We start from the raw sequence: 7,947 nt of genomic DNA, 5'->3' as shown, positions 1-7,947 counted from the left end.
ATGCAATATTTTTTCAGCCTCTGCTATACTCTATCTACGTTACTTTTCATTTCTATCACTTCGCAGATGGATAAAAAATCACTACTTAATTAAGAAAATACCTCAATTTTTATTTCATGAGTTTTGTTATTATGTCGACAACATCGAGTGTGCCTCTATATGGATGTGTTCTCTTCTTTTATCCTTCTTTTCTATTCATGCTAGGTGTGCAGTTGTATAATCATCCCAAGATTTGGTTTGTCCTGGTAAGATGTTATATTATTCCAGAGAAAGTCAAATGTTTTCTAATTATTTGCTAATCTAAGGAATTGGAAACTACGATTGTCATTTTTGAGTAAATATCGAATGCACAAAGATAATACATATAACTTAAAGGATTGTTTGATTTATTCTTTTAATAATTAAAGAGAGATAATGTACTATTATTGCAGAGACATATGAAACATAAAGAAGAAGACCAACAGGCTTCTGCTATATGAACGCTCCATCTTCAGGGGCATTCACTAGAGAAGCAGATCCTTTAAACGGAAGCATGCAAGAATAGGTTACATATTTGACACTATCAATAAGCACAACAACGAATATCCGAGAGACCGACTTCTGACCTATGACGCCATCACCATCAACCAGAACAGATACTACCATGGAAGAAAGTGACTTGTTCTCTTGCTTTCCATTTGTTCCAGTTTGTTCTTCAGAAATGCTGTGAGAGGGTCTAGAAAGGGAAGCTGGAGGGTCATTGAGGGTCCTTCTATTTCTGTGGAGGCGCGTGCCATTCTGGTTTTCTTCCATAGATATATCGCTAGAAAAAGATGACACATCAAACTCGAACACTTCTGTACACATGCTTGACCTCAACAAAGGTCCTGCCCAAATGAACACAAAAATGAATTAAAATACTGGAAAGCAGAAGGCTATTCCAAAAGATAAATTTGCTTGGAGCATATACTCTTGACTAAAAGAAATTAAAAGTGTCTAAATTCTCAAAGCGAACACTAGAGGAGTTCATTTAAAAAAAAATAAGAATTTATAGTCAGTCAAGATTTAACAACACTTACCGGCAAGACATTCAAGGTACCACTCCTGCGTAGTTGAATTTACATTCTCTTTCTCCTTATATCCAAGAATGTTTTGTCCCATTGCAGGACTTTGATAAAGGCGAGGATGGATTCTGTTGAATGCCTTGAATCGGACCCGCTACAAACAGAAAGGACGGGGGCCCTTAATTTTCTGTCAATTCTGTATGTTGGGCCCAAGCCTGTTAGGGCGTAGTTTAGCACTATATATAGACGCTATGGCAAACCCTATTCTGTAACTCTGTTTTTGCCTCTCCATAATAAAACTGTTCCCTCTCTTCCCGTGGACGTAGCCAATTTATTGGTGAACCACGTAAATCTGTTGTCTTGTTTTTCTCGTTTATATATTTTCTCGTATTATCTCAAATTTCACACAACAAATTGGTATCAGAGCCTCTCGGTTAATCGGTGTTCTTGGAGAATTCGAGATGTCTGCTTTGAACGTGAAAATCAAAAAATTCACAGGGAGGAACAGTTTCAGTTTATGGCAGATCAAGATGCGGGCTTTGTTGAAACAGCAAGGCTTCTGGGCGCCGTTGTCGAAAGACAAGAACGCCGTCGTTACTCCTGAGATGGCGATTCTGGAGGAAAAGGCGCACTCGATGATCATGCTGTGTCTCGCGGATGACGTCATCACGGAGGTCTCGGATGAAGAGACTGCTGCTGGTCTGTGGTTTGAAGCTGGAGAGTTTGTACATGACAAAATCTCTAACCAAGAAGCTGCTTCTGAAACAACGTCTATTCGGTTTACGAATGGCTGAAGGTACACAACTCAGGGAACACTTAGAGCAATTGAATACTTTGTCATTAGAATTGCGTAATATCGATGTGAAGATCGAGGATGAAGATGCTGCCCTAATTCTGTTAGTATCTCTCCCAATGTCGTTTGAGAATTTTGTTCAATCGTTCATTGTTGGGAAAGATACTGTGTTACTGGAAGAAGTCAGATCGGCCCTTCATAGCAGGGAATTACGGCATAAGGCTAACGGCACAAGTACGGACATACAGCCTTCCGGTCTGTTCACCAGTAGCGGAAAGGGAAGGAAAAACGGCGGAAAGAAAAATAAGCCGATGTCGAAGGGTGCAAAGCCGGATGATGTTTGTAATTACTGCAAGGAGAAGGGACATTGGAAATTTGATTATCCGAAGAAGAAGAAGCAATCGGAAAAACAATCAGTGTCTACTGTTGTTGCTGAAGAAGACACCAATTCAGAAGAAGATATTGCCCTAGTTGCGGATGAGCACACTCATCATTCAGATGTGTGGGTTCTTGATTCTGGGGCATCCTATCACATCTGTCCTAGGAGAGAGTGGTTCACGACTTATGAGCAGGTAGACGGAGGCAGCATCTTGATGGCCAACAGTTCTGTCTGCAAGGTGGTTGGGACAGGCTCGATCAAGATAAGGACACATGACGGTAGCTTTTGCACATTGAACGAGGTCAGGCACGTTCCATTGATGACGAAAAATTTGATATCTCTCAGTCTTTTGGACAGCAAGGGATTCAGCTGGTCGGGAAAAGATGGAGTCTTGCGGGTCTGGAAGGGTTCAAATTTGATTCTGAAAGGTGTCATGCGTGGTACTTTGTATTTTCTACAAGGTTCCACGGTTACAGGTTCAGCCCATGTTGCATCGTCAGAATTTCACCAGAAGGATATGACTAAGTTATGGCACATGAGACTTGGTCATATGGGTGAAAGAGGGATGCAAATTCTGTCAAAGGAGGATTTACTTGCTGGTCATAAGGTTAAGAGCCTAGAGTTTTGTGAACATTGTGTTTTTGGAAAACTACATCGCAACAAGTTTCCAAAGGCCATTCATAGAACAAAGGCACACTTGATTATATCCATTCTGATTGTTGGGGTCCATGTCGTGTTGAGTCTTTGGGAGGCTGCAGATTTTTTGTGTCCATTATTGATGACTACTCAAGGATGACTTGGGTGTACATGATGAAGCATAAAAGTGAAGCCTTCCAGAAGTTCAAGGAGTGGAAAATTTTGATGGAAAATCAAACAGGGAAGAAGATCAAGAGGTTGCGAACTGATAATGGGCTGGAATTCTGTTGGTCTGAATTTGATCAATCCTGTAAGGATGAAGGGATTGCTCGACATCGTACAGTCAGAAATACACCACAGCAGAACGGTGTAGCTAAGCGGATGAATCAAACACTTCTGGAGAGAGCAAGGTGCATGCTCTCTAATGCTGGGCTAGATAGAAGATTCTGGGCAGAAGCGGTTAGTACATCTTGCTACTTGATTAACCGCGGACCACATACAGGCATACAGTGCAAGACACCTATGGAGATGTGGTCAGGAAAAGCTGCTGATTATTCAAATCTGAAAGTTTTTGGTTGTACGGCTTACTATCACGTCAGTGAAGGTAAGTTAGAACCAAGAGCTAAAAAGGGAGTATTTGTGGGCTACGAAGATGGAGTGAAAGGTTTCAGAATCTGGTCTCCAGCAGAAAAGAGGGTTATTATGAGTAGGAACGTTGTCTTTGATGAAAATTCTCTGCTTAGAACCATTGTGAAGCCTACAACTACGTCAGAAACTGGGAGTCTTGACAAACAGGTGGAGTTTCAAGTCATTCAGAACGAGAGCGATTCAAAGGAACCTGAAGAGGAAGATCAAGAGCCACAGACAGAAACTGATATTCCAGAATCTATGCCATCAGATATCCATCAGAGTATAGCTCAAGATCGGCCAAGGAGGGTTGGAGTTCGGCCACCTACGAGGTATGGTTTTGAGGACATGGTGGGTTATGCACTGCAGGTTGCTGAAGAGGTAGATACATCTGAGCCGTCTACTTACAAAGAAGCCATTTTAAGTTCTGATTCTGAAAAATGGTTTGCCGCTATGGGAGATGAGATGGAGTCCCTACACAAGAATCAGACATGGGATCTGGTCATACAGCCTTCGGGGAGAAAGATTATTACTTGCAAATGGGTTTTCAAGAAGAAGGAAGGGATATCACCAGCAGAAGGAGTCAAGTATAAAGCCAGGGTTGTTGCCAGAGGTTTCAACCAAAGAGAGGGAGTGGACTACAATGAGATCTTCTCACCAGTGGTCAGACATACTTCCATCCGAGTGTTACTAGCGATAGTTGCACATCAGAATCTGGAGCTTGAACAACTTGATGTGAAGATAGCGTTTCTACATGGAGAGTTGGAGGAAGAGATATACATGACTCAGCCGGATGGTTTCCAAGTTCCAGGGAAGGAAAATCACGTCTGCAAGTTGAAGAAGTCCTTATATGGACTTAAGCAGTCTCCAAGGCAGTGGTATAAAAGGTTTGACAGCTATATGGTGAAGTTGGCTATACTCGGAGCTCATATGATTGTTGTGTCTACTACAATAGGCTCAATGATGATTCATTCATCTATCTGGTGCTTTATGTAGATGATATGTTGATAGCTGCAAAGAAGAAGTATGACATTCAGAAGCTGAAGGGTTTACTTAGTGCTGAGTTTGAGATGAAGGATCTGGGAGCCGCTCGGAAGATTTTAGGGATGGAGATCATTAGAGACAGAGAGAGAAGGAAACTTTTCTTGTCACAGAGAAGCTACATTCAGAAGGTCTTGGCGAGGTTTGGCATGTCTTCATCTAAGCCCATTGATACCCCCAGTGCTGCCAATATCCATCTCACTGCCATGTTCACTCCACAGTCAGAAGAAGAGAAGGAGTATATGTCACGAGTCCCTTATGCCAGTGCCGTAGGAAGTTTGATGTATGCTATGGTCTGTACAAGGCCAGATTTAGCACATGCAGTCAGTGTAGTGAGCAGATTCATGGGACAACCAGGGAGAGAACATTGGCAGGCTGTGAAGAGAATTTTCCGGTACCTTAGAGGTACATCTGACGTTGGTCTCATTTATGGAGGTGATACTCAGTGCTTAGTTACTGGCTATTCTGATTCAGACTATGCTGGAGATGTTGACACAAGAAGATCGATGACTGGCTATGTGTTTACCCTTGGAGGATCTGTCGTCAGTTGGAAGGCAACTTTGCAACCTACAGTGACTTTGTCTACTACGGAAGCGGAGTACATGGCCTTGACAGAGGCTGCAAAAGAAGGGATTTGGTTGAAAGGGCTGGTTAGTGATCTTGGTCTGCATCATGATCAGGCTACGGTGTATTGTGACAGTTTGAGCGCAATTTGTCTAGCCAAGGATCAAGTCCATCATGAGAGAACCAAGCATATTGACGTAAGGTATCATTTTCTGAGAAGTGAGAAGAGAATCAAGGTGAAGAAAGTAGGAACTGCTGATAATTCTGCTGATATGTTCACAAAGCCGGTTCCACAGAGCAAGTTTCAACATTGTTTGGACTTGCTCAACATCAGAAGCTGTTAATTGCCCTGCGGGGCAACTCTGAGGAAGAGGGGGAGGCCTGGCACTATCATAGTGCGTCTGAAGAATCTGTTTGGAGAATTCAAGTCAAGGTGGAGATTTGTTGAATGCCTTGAATCGGACCCGCTACAAACAGAAAGGACGGGGGCCCTTAATTTTCTGTCAATTCTGTATGTTGGGCCCAAGCCTGTTAGGGCGTAGTTTAGCACTATATATAGACGCTATGGCAAACCCTATTCTGTAACTCTGTTTTTGCCTCTCCATAATAAAACTGCTCCCTCTCTTCCCGTGGACGTAGCCAATTTATTGGTGAACCACGTAAATCTGTTGTCTTGTTTTTCTCGTTTATATATTTTCTCGTATTATCTCAAATTTCGCACAACAGATTCCTGGGACAGCAGCACTTCCATGAAATGTCATGGCTTTCTCACTTGCTAATACAGATTGAATTATCAAGTTTCCATCAATCTCAATAAGTTTATCATTCCTTGGGATATACAGAGAGGCTACCAGAGGATCACTACCATTGCCCACATGAGAAAACTCATATGCGACCTTATGGATATTTTTCTCATTGCTTTCACCTTCACCTCCCTGGCCACAATGGGAGCTATGATATTTACCACCGTATTTCCCAGAACAACCATCTCTACCAAGATGTTTCTCATTAAATCCATTCAAAAAACAGTCACCACTCATAAATGGTTCACTCATGCGTCCGTATCTGCCTTTCAATAAAGGAATCAACCCACCAAAGAGAAGAATGAAGAACAACATACCAAGGAAGCTAACACTAGCAACTTTCTTTGTTTTAACCTCACTCTTCTTTTTCTTAAATTTCTTGTTACTTTTTGGCGCGGGTGCTAGTGCCTGTGATTTCAATTTTGGAATGGGAAGCAGTGGTACTTGAGATCCTTGTCAGTTCATCATATAATATGGTGTATATGACATCCATGGAGGAGGATAGGGATTAATCTTGGGGGTTGGCAGCACTTGAGAAGGTACTCCAGTACCTCCAAGTTGTGCCTTTAGAGTTACATTTTCTTCCAATGCATAGGATAATTTTGTATTCAAATGTTTAATTGTTGATTGAAATATTCTAAATTTATTCTCTAACTCCTCAACATAATGTTTTTTTCTTTTCCTTGACAAGTGAACACTTTCCATGTTCCTAATTTTTCTAGCCATCCTCTTTTCGTTTTCACCCTTGTTAACTGGAGCTTCCCCAAGACAATATCCTGAAGTCGAATTGAATTTTCTAGAATCATCATCAGAACTCCCAATCAGTTGACTCTTAGGTGGACCAAAGCTCTTCGGATTCATTTGACTCGAGTCCAAACCCGACTCCGACCCGAGACAGTCTGACAGAAAATTAGGGTTTTGAAATGCATCATCATTGATAGGGTTTGGAAAACTATCATTGAATGATTCATCTAGAATGATGGCATCGGTTGTGAAATTAACATTTGGAAATTCCATAGGGAAATCTTCGACATTTTCTTGGTATGTTGTGGTCATGTGTAAGGCGTAAAAAGTACGGTCAAGAGGTTGAATTGCAAAACCGTCGAGCTCCCCGGTGAAGTTGGCTTCTTCTGCCGGCGGTGGATCGGCCATATCTAGAGTTTTTCAGCAATTCATAAGAGATTTAGAGAGAGACTGGATAGGATTAGAGAGGAAAGTGAAAGTTACTTTTCTTTATTAGTTTTATTTTTCGATATTTTCAAGATTGATCCATTAGATTTTGTAGATAGCATATCTAAAAAATAAAAATTTCAATTCTTGATGTTTCAAAAATAATTTTGTAAGATTTTTTTAGTTGGTAATGTTTTCTTTACCAATAAGTGCATGTATGAATACATGAATGCTCTCTTAAATGACTAACCTTGAGAAAAAATGTTAAATTTTCATTGAAATAGTGAATTGGGTAATTAAATATGTGATCACGAACTATTTGATTCTATTTATTTTCTCTATGCCCCTTTATTTCACACTTAAAAGGTCAAAATCTAGATTTCGATGATTAGTATATTTTTATTTGATTCTATTTATTTTTTAAGAATGTTAATAAGTGCAAAATTTATGGGGTTTCTAGATGAAAAATAAAGCTAAAGAATTTTCAGCCAAGGTCTTTAGGTATTTTTTGTTAAAATCGAGGTTGCAACCATTGTATATGTCTTCGAAAACATTCAAATCAATGAGATGGCATCCAGAATTCACAAAGATGGAGTTATATGACATCCTCTAGATTCTGAAGGCTTATTTTGTACTTTATTTTAATGAATAGATCGATTTTCAAATTTAATAAATGTGTTCGTCTATAGAATTTGAAGAGACGAAAAAATCAGGAGAGCATATTCGCTCAATAATTTCAAATCTGAGGATAGTTCACACAAATCGATATTTAATCAAGCTTAAAGTCTGAACAATTCTATGCTAGAACTCAAGCAATTAGTTATTGTCTAGTTACATCGATTAAAGCTCGAGTAAGAATTGTTACTGCTTATTCCATGCCTCTGTTCACTT

At 40.3% G+C, this 7,947-nt stretch overlaps 1 pseudogene; it reads right to left on the bottom strand.

Annotated features, from left to right (window-relative positions):
* Positions 1 to 471: 471 nt before the first annotated feature.
* LOC104647031 (bZIP transcription factor 17-like) lies at positions 472 to 7,038 on the bottom strand (annotated as a pseudogene).
* Positions 7,039 to 7,947: the final 909 nt, after the last annotated feature.

The sequence above is a fragment of the Solanum lycopersicum genome, chromosome 4 (assembly GCF_036512215.1).
Source record: "Solanum lycopersicum chromosome 4, SLM_r2.1".
NCBI lineage: Eukaryota > Viridiplantae > Streptophyta > Magnoliopsida > Solanales > Solanaceae > Solanum > Solanum lycopersicum.
This window is presented reverse-complemented; position numbering and strand designations above follow the sequence as displayed.